General features: G+C 42.1%; 1 pseudogene across 1 annotated transcript; it reads left to right on the top strand.

The window, feature by feature from the left end:
- The first annotated feature begins 603 nt into the window (after positions 1-603).
- On the top strand, positions 604-3,681 carry LOC145788947 (cytochrome P450 736A117-like; annotated as a pseudogene). Its single transcript, XR_014366710.1, has 2 exons — positions 604-1,608; positions 2,736-3,681. The product of XR_014366710.1 is annotated as a cytochrome P450 736A117-like (transcript).
- The last annotated feature ends 7,694 nt before the right edge of the window (positions 3,682-11,375 follow it).

Below are 11,375 nucleotides of genomic sequence, written 5' to 3' on the forward strand. Positions count from 1 at the left end.
TTTAAAATTTAAAATTTCAACTATAGTATAAAATGCAACATTTCTTGTTATTTGAAATTATGAATTCTTTTGGTGTAAAAAATGTAAAAGGGCTAATTCTATTAAAACTACAAAGAGTTATGAATATATATATATATATATACTATGACATATTTATATATTTGTCAGTGCATAAAATAGTTGATAAATCTTTATGCTTATGTTTTTGTTTATAAAAATTCATTTAATTTCAACAATTAAAAACATTTTTATTATACAATTTTATATAAAATAAATTATTAATGAAATAATTGGTTCATATTTTAATGAGAAAATTAAAATTAAAATAAAATATACTATGAATTATGATGAATTGGCATCTTGTGTTTTTGTTTACAACAATGCTAGAGAGTCACAATTTTTGTGGCCACAATGGTTCAAAACTATCAAAACGATATCATTTGGACATGTTTTACATCCAAAACAACATTATTTTGATAATTTTAAGTCATTGTGACCACAAAAATTGTGACCCTCAAACATTTTCCTTTTGTTTATTTGAGCGAGGTATCTTGTGTATGTCTTCTCTATGCATATAATGACATAAAGAGCATGAGACACCAGAAAAATTGAGAAGACACACACAGACACAGACAAAGAAACACAGATAGCAAAAATGTCTAGTTTTTTGAAATTGTTAGAGCAGCAAGCACCTTCTTTGTTCTTGTTGAATCCCTTATCTCTCTCTTTCCTTTCCATGTTCTTCTTGTTCCTCCTCTTTATCAAATGGCTCACCAATAGTGCAAATAGCAACAAAAATCGACCACCCTCACCACCGAAGCTCCCAATTATTGGAAACTTCCATCAAATCGGCTTGTTTGCACACCGCTCACTCCGATCCTTAGCTGAAAAACATGGTCCAATTATGCTGCTTCACCTGGGCAGTAAACCAACACTAGTAATTTCATCCGCTGATGCAGCTTCTGAGATCATGAAAAACCATGATCTCAGCTTCGCAAACAGGCCCAAATCAAAAATCTTGAAGAGACTTACGTACGACTACAAGGATGTTTCAGTGGCTCCTTATGGTGAGTTTTGGAGGCAGATGAAGAGCATTTTTGTGCTCCAGCTTTTGAGTAACAAAAGAGTTCAGTCTTTCCACAATCTAAGAGCAGAAGAAATAGCCCTCATGATGAACAAGATCAAAGAGTCTTCTTCTTTGTCATTGCCAGTGAATTTAAGCGAAATGTTTACATCACTTACGAATGATGTGATAAGCATGGCAGCTTTTGGGAGGAAGTACGGCGATGGCGAAAGTGGTAAGAAGATGAAGCAGCTGTTGAAGGAATATTTAGGGCTATTAAGTCGTTTTGACATTGGGAGCTTATTTCCATGGCTGGGTTGGATTGTTAGCCGAGTCAATGGATTGGATGCTGAAGTAGAGAGGGTAGCCATAGAGCTTGATGATTTCCTTGAGGGTGTACTTGTAGAGCGAATGAATTGCTTGGAAAAAGAGATCTCTAGTAATGAAGGCAAGGAGGATTTTCTTGATATTTTGCTTAGGATATATAAGGATAGTATAGTGCTGGTATTTCTATTGATAAAGATAGCATTAAAGCTGTCATTTTGGTAACACTCTCTCTCTCTCTCTCTCTCTCTCTCTGTGTGAGCATTTGAAAAATCTAAAAATTTTCTAGGTATTGATTTGTGATTATGTATCAATTTTAAGCAATATAACAATCACAATCAAACAATCAAGACAAATCAACACAACGATTTTAACGTGAAAAAACCACAATTGGAGCACCTCCGATTGTGATAAAAAATCACGGGCAACTGCCACAAAACAATCCACTAAGAAGATATAAAGGAATTACACAAGTATACTTTCAATTACTTAGCGAATCCACACCCGAATTGAACCAACCCCTATGTGCCTCTTCCAACCCCGTCTTCACCTCGGAATTGTTTTGACGATGAGCCATTTTAGAATCCACCAAGCTTCAGGCTCGAATTCCCTAGAATCTACTGAAGAACAACTCTCTCTTTTTGTGTAGAATAAACAAACAAACCTTTGATGTATGCTTCTTAAATCACGAGTTGAATACTCAATGAAACATCAAAGAAAACTAGCAAAATAGCCCCAGATATAAACCTTAGAACCCAAGAAGAAGGTCTGGAGGTGTTACCCTAGAATCTGACTTAAACACGTATTTATAGAAAACTGTCCCGCAATCTCCGCTCGAGTGTCAGATTGGCTGCTCGAGCGGACCTACGATCGAGCGCTGAAAGTTCCGATCGAGCGGGAAAAAAAAAACATCTAGTATTTTTGCAAGCGAATAAACTTCTGGAACTTAGCATTCTCCACTCGAGCGGGGGAATGTCCGCTCGAGCGGACAGGCAACTTTGAATACATTTTTGCATTTTGCTTCGGGGCGCTGCCCCGGACCCGCCAAAGAATGCTGTCCGCTAGACCCCTGCGAGTTGACCGGGCAACTTGATCCCCGTCATAATCAGCAAAGTGGCAATCTTGAAAGAATTAACATCACAAAACTTCTCTACAAGGCACAATTCGGGTTGGATTCGCATCTAAAAACTCATAGTCTTACTGAAATAAAAAGTTCGAAAACAAATACAACTTAAAGGAGTTTTGTCAAACGGGATTGCCAAGAATAAAAACCTAACACTTACCATTCAAATTGGGGTTCAAGACTGATTAACTATGTGACACTTGTCTATCTTTCCGTTTGTTGCAGACTACCTTTGCAGCTGGAACTGATACAACGTCAACATTTCTAGAGTGGGCAATGACAGGATTGTTAAGGTACCCTAGAGTCATGAAGAAAGCGCAAAACGAGGTGAGAGAAGTTGTTAGAGGAAAACATGACATAACAGATGATGATTTGGAGAAAATGCACTACTTGAGAGCCGTGATTAAGGAAGTTTTCCGCTTTCATCCCCCAATTCCATTACTGGGGCCAAGAGAAGCAAGGCAAGATGTCAAAGTGATGGGCTATGATGTTGCTGCTGGAACAATGGTTATGACTAATGCTTGGGCGATTGGGAGAGACCCTGCTGTGTGGGATGAGCCAGAGGAGTTTAGGCCAGAGAGGTTCTTAAATTCTGCTATTGATTACAAAGGGATGGACTTCCAATTGATTCCATTTGGTGCTGGAAGGAGGGGTTGCCCAGGAATCTCTTTTGCAATGGCTGTGAATGAGCTGGTCTTAGCAAATCTGCTACACAAGTTTGATTGGGAGTTGCCTGGTGGAGCCAAAGCTGAGGATTTGGACATGACTGAATGCCCTGGTGTCACAATCCACAGAGGAATTCCTCTTCTTGCTGTTGCAATTCCATGGTCAAGCTAGATAGTAAAAAATAAAAATTAATCTACCAAAAACAAGGCAATGTTTAGCCTTGTGATCTCCCTACTTTTCTAACCTTTTAGATAAGGTTTTTTTTCCCCTTTGCTAAGCTTTTGAACAAAGAGAATGTTTTTTATGGGGTACGAAAACTAAAGGGTGAAAATTGGAGGCTGTAAAAAAATTGGAGACCTTGGGCGACCGACTAATCGGCCTAAAGCAAGGGTCACCTCCATATATTCTAGGGGAAATGCAAATTAAGTGGAGTTTTCAAAAATAATTACGTACCAATGAAAAGTTCATGTCTTTAATAATTAAAGTTTATAAACTTTATCATTAATTTGAATTTTTTTTTTTCTTTTTTTCTTTTTTTTCCCAACCATCCACTGATGGGTTATTACCCCTATATTATATATATGTTTGGGTGGAAGAATTCACAGCCTAGGTCGCAATGGGAAATTTCGTGTAAATATTGTATCATCCAAGGAGAAACTTGCCGAAGAAGTTTGCCAATGCAAAAACCGTGGATTTAAGCACGGCTGGATCAAGGCACTTCAGCAAGCTGAGGCTCTCCAGGCAGCAGGGTTGGAGTCGGCGTTGCCGTTGTACCAACAGAATGATTTCCCCTACTCCGCTTTTCAAATTGAGAAGAGTGATGATGAAGGAGCCGCCAAACAGAAGAAAACCTTGTAATGCTCACTTTAAGTGAAATCATGTATTTATTTTTCTGATTTTTAATAAGAACGCTTAGTTTTCAATTTGTAGCGTATTATATTGGTACACATTTTATTCTGAATGTTCGCACGTTTTAGATTATGTGTATGCAGTGTGAACAATCTCATTTTGAAAATTTGCATTTTTCGGCTTTTGTTTATACGGTCTATACGAATGCCATACTTTGATCGGCCCAAGGACGTTATGCACGATGGGGCTCCGAATCCGAATCCGGAAGCTTTATCGGCCAAAAGACGGGGCAAATCTCCGAGCGTCGGTTGTTGATTCGGCTTCGCCACTCATCCAACGTAAGCTTTGATTCAGCGACGCCGTATATATAAAAAATACCCATTGTGATGTTTAAACGCAGATCGCGTTCAAAACTGTGTAATCATCGCCTGATTCAATAAAATGTTCTATTTTAAATGTGCTTCGTTGTAATTTTCATTCGGCACACACGTGTTTGACCGGCCCGAGATAAACGGGTTTTTGCCGACTCGATATGAGAGCATTCAACATTAAGTATTTAATCGGCATAATTATGTTACGCACGGGGGCTCCGAATCGTGACATCCACGAAGGGTGCTTCGAATCTAGAGAATTTTTCAGCCCAAAGACGTCGTGCGCCGATGGCACTCTGAATCTGGAGGCTTTTTCGACCCAAGGACGTCATACACTGATGGGGCTCCGAATCGTGATATCCACGAAAAGCATTCTGAATCCGAAGGCTTTTTCGGCCCAAGGACGTCATACGCCAATGGGGCTCCGAATCCGGAGACTATTTGGTGAACCGTGATATCCACGAAGGGCGCTCCGAATCCAGAGGCTTTTTCGGCCCAAAGACGTCATACGCCGATAGGGCTCCGAATTCGGAGACTTTATTTGGCCAATCATGATATCCACGAAGGGCGCTCTGAATCCAGAGGCTTTTTCGGCCCAAAGACGTCATGCGCTGATGGGGCTCTGAATCCGAAGACTTTATTTGGCCAATCGTGATATCCACGAAGGGCACTCCGAATCCGGAGGCTTTTTCGGCCCAAAGACGTCATGCGCCGATGGGGCTCCGAATCCAGAGACTTTATTTGGCCAATCGTGATATCTACGAAGGGCGCTCCAAATCCAGAGGCTTTTTCGGAACACCGTTGAATTGGAATTTGTAGTGAGTAAATAGGGATCTTTGTATTACAAAAAATGAGATGTACATGGCGAACAGTTCAGAACAAACATCATGTCCCACAAGTCAGGTCAATGATAAAATTTGCGTAAATGGGTGGAATTCCAAGGCCGTGGCAGACTCCTTCCTTACATGTCTTTGAGTCGATATGCCCCTACTCCTACGATCGAATCAATCTGATAAGGGTCATCCGAGTTAGGACCCAATTTTCCATCAACCAGTTTCTTGGCAGCTGGAAGTACCTTCTTCAGGACCAACTCTCCTGGTGTGTAACGGTGCAACTAAACACGTTGATTATACGACTTAGCAAGCTGCTGTTGATACCGCACCATAGATGCGAGGGCACGGTCTCTTCGTTCTTCAATCATAACCAAATCCAAGGCCAGCATCATATCATTTTGGCCCATATCAAAAACTGTCGATTTCAAGGTTGGGAGGCCGACCTCCACAAGTATGATTGCCTGGGTTCCAAAGCATAGAGCAAACGGCGTTTCCCCAGTAGACCACCTCGGCGTAGTTCGATGAGCCCACAACACACTCGGCAATTCTTCGACCCACTTGCCTTTAGCTTTCTCCAGCCTCTTTTTGATGCCATCCAAGATGGATTTGTTAGAGGCTTCAACCTGACCATTGCTTTGTGGATAAGCCAGCGTGGAAAAGTAAGGCCATATACCATACTTGCTGCACAACTCTCGGTAGACACCACAATCGAACTGGGTGCCGTTGTCCGAGATAAGTGCTCTTGGAATGTCGAACCATGTTATGATCTTTCTCCAAACAAAACGCTTCACGTCAGTATCTCGGATGTGGGTTAGTGCCTCCGCTTCTACCCATTTTGTAAAATAATCTGTCGCGACAATCAAAAATCGCTTGTTACCCGGGGCACGAGGCAGTGGTTCGACGATGTCAAGTCCCCATTAGGCGAACGGCCAAGGACTGGTTATGGAGCTTAGCTCTTCAGCACGCAAATGGGTCAAAGGAGAGAACTTCTGGCACTGTTCACACTTTCTTACGTAGCATTCGACACCTGCTCTCATTGTCAGCCAGTAATACCCCTGTGTCACGGCTCAATGAGCCAACGACCGCCCGCCAGAATGGGCGCCACAACTACTTTAATGTATTTCAGTCAGAAACTCCTCGACTTTGTCCGGATGCACACATTCCAAATATGGACCAGAGAGGGATTTTTTATAAAGCCTTCATTGTGGATCCAATTAGTATCGCAGGGCTTTGTTTCGTAACTTGTGCGCTTCTTTCTTGTCCTCTGGGAGCTGTTCGGAAGACAGGAATGCAGCAATGGGATCCATCCAACTCGGTCCAGATTCTATAACATTGACCTGGACTTCCTCCGAAGGGCCAATGCTCGGCTCTGGGATGAAACCTACTTCGATGGTTCGTTTAATCTCTGAGTTAATGGCGGAGGCTAGGCAACAAGGGCATCTGCATGAGTGTTCTGATCACGTGTTATCTGGTTCAATTCATGATGGTCAAATTTTGCAAGTAAGGAGTTGGCCGTTTTCATGTAAGCCGCCATACGGTCGTTTCTTGCCGTGTACTCTCCCTTTAGCTGATTGATCACCAGTTTTGAATCGCAAAATACAAGCAAACGCCGAGCACCCAGAAGATGTGCATTTCGCAAACCGGCTAGAAGGGCCTCGTATTCGGCTTTGTTATTTGATGCTTCGAAGCCGAGCTTGACGGCCTGCTCAATTATTGCGCTGTCGGGAGCCATGATTACAACTTCGGCTCCGCTGCTCCGTTGATTGGATGATCCATCATAGTACAACTGCCAAATGTCCCCAACATAAATTCTCCAATTCGGCTTCGGTCGAATCTTATCAGACTTGAAATCGGCGAGACCCCTAGTGTCACGACCCGAACCCGACCCCGTGGGTTAAGGACGTAACCGGCCAGTAATCATGAGATTACCTACGGCCTCAAACTGTCGGAAACGTATTTTAACAGAGTTAATGGGGGCCAAACGGAAGCAAAATTAAAAACTTTGTCCATAGAGCCATGCTTATATGCACATCAAACAAACCATACTCAGATACGTTAATAACTCACATCAAAAGTACGGTTTCACAAAATTCATTACAGACAGGATCGTCCAAAACGAGTCAACCTATAACAGACTATGTACAGACATGCACTAGGTCCTTGCCAACAAGACAAAACATAGGTACATAGTAAAAGGGCAAGGATGGTCTCATGCGCGAGGCACAAGGCTGACTCTCCCAAAACTCCTGTTGTTTCTAGCAGACTTCACTGGGGCTGGGTTTGGACTTCCCTTGGCTCACCTACAAATACATGAATGAGCGTGAGCGATAGCCCAGTGAATAATATCAGATACAACAGTTACATAACAATATGTAGAACAACATGCTCCAAACGGCCTTGGGCCCAATTCATACTTCTGTTTAACAACCAAATATATATAACTATACGAAATGCAAGTCAAGTAACTGTAGTTCCAAACATTCTGGCCTTTGGCCCATCCGGGTTTCCATTCATGGCAAGACGGCCTTGGCCCATTCGTTCATGTCAAAACGGCCTTTGGCCCATTCATTCATGTCAAAACGGCCTTTGGCCCATTCATTCATGTCAAAACGGCCTTTGGCCCATTCATTCATGTCAAAACGGCCTTTGGCCCATTCATTCATGTCAAACGGCCTTTGGCCCATTCATTCATGTCAAAACGGCCTTTGGCCCATTCATTCATGTCAAAACGGCCTTTGGCCCATTCATTCATGTCAAACTTTTGTCCACAATCCCAATTAACAACTCATAATATTTATAGGGGAACAACAATTGGACATTGACAAGTTTTCAAATATTGATATTACTCACAGTGATCGGCTTGTGGATGCGCCCTGGAGCTTGACCCTACACATTTCATGAATACAAAAGGGTCACTAACAGTTCAATCCGTTCTTTAATTCACATATTCCTCTTTAGGCTTTGTTCTTATCTCATTAACTCATTTACAATGCTTAACATATGCCTAAGAGTGCTTACAAGTGAAAGGGAACGGAAAACGAATCACAGAATGCATGAACAAAATTCCAGGAAACAGGGTCCCCGCTCGAGCGTACACTTCTCCGCTCGAGCGGACCCTTAAGGCCTGCAGAAGTACTGGTTGCACGAAAGATGCGCTCGAGCGTGGAATAGAGCGCTCGAGCTGAAGGCCTGTCTACAAAAATCCACGCTCGAGCGTGGAGTGTCCCGCTCGAGCGGACATCCAACTCTGCAAAAATGCTGGGAGCACGATTTTCCCGCTCGAGCGGCCATTACCCCGCTCGAGCGGACCTCAAAAATCTGGGTTTCCCAGATCGTGTTCTTGAGCTCCAAATCGGTTTTCCATCTACATTTCTTGCATGCAATGGTTCAAATTACACATTTACACAAGCTAACATGCTACCAATGCAAGATTACAACATTAGGAAAGCTCAATTACATGAATTATCTACATGCATGTCCCAAAATATCTCAAACCCATCATCAACATGCTCAAATTCAAACATTCAAGACTCATACCCCCCATGATTTGTACATGCATGTGGGAGATGCTCATCATTCTCAACTTAGGTGGTACAAATGGTGATTACAACATGAGCTTTAACCAAAACTCTACATGAATCATGTGTTTCAAGCTCAAACATGCAAACTCAAAGTAATTTCTTACATGCATGAGTTCTAAGACTTCAAACTCAACAAAAATCAACTCATTACAAGTTCTCGATCACAAACAACCCTTGAACTTACAAATTACAAGTAAGAGTCCATGAATTCACTTACCTAAGAGCTTCAACACTCAAGCTCTAGCCAAATCTTGAGCTAGATCTTCAAATTCCCAAGTCTTGAGCCCAACTTACACAAATCTCTCCCTTTTTCTCTCCATGGCCGGCCTCTCTCTCACTCTTAATTGTCTAACTCAGATTTTGAGTTTTTAAGAGAGCTAAAGGAGAGTGCAATACAAATATACAACAAGCCCCACTAACAAATATTTTAATATAAAATAATGGGGTACTTAATTTATTATTTTAATCAATTTAAATTGACCAGAATCAATTTTCAATTAAATTTCACCGTAGGCTCCAAAAATTATGCCAATCACAATGGCGAAATCAATTTCGGGTTCTGTGGCCGATAAGGCCTCCAATTTAATTTCCAAAGCTGATTATTCACACAGATATTCCTACGGTGAACAGGTAAAACTTTCAAAATCACCTATATTCACATAATGGCACATAAAATCATGGTAAACACATAATCACACTCAATTTAAGGACCAATTAGCATATTACGGAACAGGGGTATTACAGTCTTCCCCCCTTTAGGAAGTTTGGTCCTCCAAACTTAATTTACCTTCGTCGGGAAACAAATGTGGATAGCGTAGACGCATTTCCTCCTCTTTTTCCCATGTAGCATCTGTCCCATAGTGTTCCTTCCATTCCACTTTCACCATTGGAATGGATCTGTTTCTCAATTCTTTCACTTGTCGGTCAACAATTCTTTCCGGCCATTCAGCATATTCCATATTTTCATCAATAGCAACCCGGTGATAATCAATCACATGCAACGGGTCTTGGAGGTAATCCCTCAACATCGACACATGGAATACGTTATGGATTTGCTCGAATCCCGGTGGCAAAGCAACTCTATAAGCAACTGGGCCAAGCCTCTCCAAAATCTGAAACGGACCAATGTATCGGGGCGACAACTTGCCCTTTTTCCCAAACCTGACTTGGCCTTTCATCGGAGAAACTCGGATGAACACATGGTCACCGACCTCATACTCAAGAGGTCTTCTCCGAACGTCTGCATAATTCTTCTGTCGGTCTTGAGCTGTTTTGAGCCTTTGCCGAATAGTTTTGATCTTTTCAGAGGTGTCTTGTACAATTTCGGGCCCAAGCAAAGCTCTGTCTCCGACCTCTGTCCAACAAATAGGTGATCTACACCTCCTACCATACAAAGCCTCGTATGGTGCCATACCGATGCTGGAGTGGAAGCTATTATTATAGGCAAATTCTGCAAGTGGCAAGTAGTCTTCCCAACTCCCCTGAAAATCCAAAGCACACATGCGAAGCATATCTTCCAAAGTCTGTATTGTTCATTCTGACTGCCCATCTGTCTGTGGGTGGAATGCAGTGCTGAACCTTAGTTCTGTTCCCATAGCTTCCTGCAAACTCTTCCACAATCTAGATACAAATTTCGGATCTCTATCCGACACAATGGATACCGGAACTCCATGTAAACGGACAATTTCATCAACATAAATAGTAGCCAACCTATAAGCGGTAAACGTAGTTTTGACAGGCAGAAAATGGGCAGATTTAGTCAGTCTATCAACTACAACCCAAACAGAATCCATACCTCGGGAAGTCCGAGGTAGGCCAACAACGAAATCCATAGTCACATGTTCCCACTTCCACTCAGGAATAGGGAGAGGTTGAAGTAGACCGCCTGGTTTCTGATGTTCAGCCTTAACCTGCTGACACTGGAGGCACTTGGACACATATTCTGCAATCTCTTTCTTCATTTTAGGCCACCAATAGGTTTGTTTCAAATCCCGATACATTTTATTGTTACCCGGATGCATAGCAAGTACGGATCTGTGGGCTTCATCTAAGACCCTCTTCTTTAGTTTCGTGATATCTGGGACACATATTCGGTTTCGAAATTTCAACATTCCATTCTCGACACCGAACTCCGCTTTTGGGCTTACTTCAAATTCATCAATTACCTTTCTGAGGAACTCATCCTCTTTCTGTTTTTGCTTGATTTCATCAACAATTGCCGGCTCGGCTGTAATAGTGGCTATCAATCCGCCCTGTTCACACACTACCACTTCAATTTCAGACTTTTCAAAGTCTTGCAAAATCTCCCTTTGTTCAGTAAGCAAACAAGCCATACTCCCTGTTGATTTCCTGCTCAAGGCATCAGCCACTGTATTAGCTCTTCCGGGGTGATACTGAATTTCTAGGTCGTAATCTTTTATCAATTCCAGCCATCTTCTCTGACGCATATTCAACTCTTTCTGCGTGAAGAAGTATTTTAGGCTTTTATGATCTGTGTAGACTTCACACTTTGCCCCATACAAATAATGCCGCCAGATTTTCAAAGCAAAAACAACTGCGGCCAAT

The sequence above is a fragment of the Camellia sinensis genome, chromosome 4 (genome assembly GCF_055761805.1).
Source record: "Camellia sinensis isolate YWXY chromosome 4, ASM5576180v1, whole genome shotgun sequence".
In the NCBI taxonomy this organism is placed as follows: Eukaryota; Viridiplantae; Streptophyta; class Magnoliopsida; order Ericales; family Theaceae; genus Camellia; species Camellia sinensis.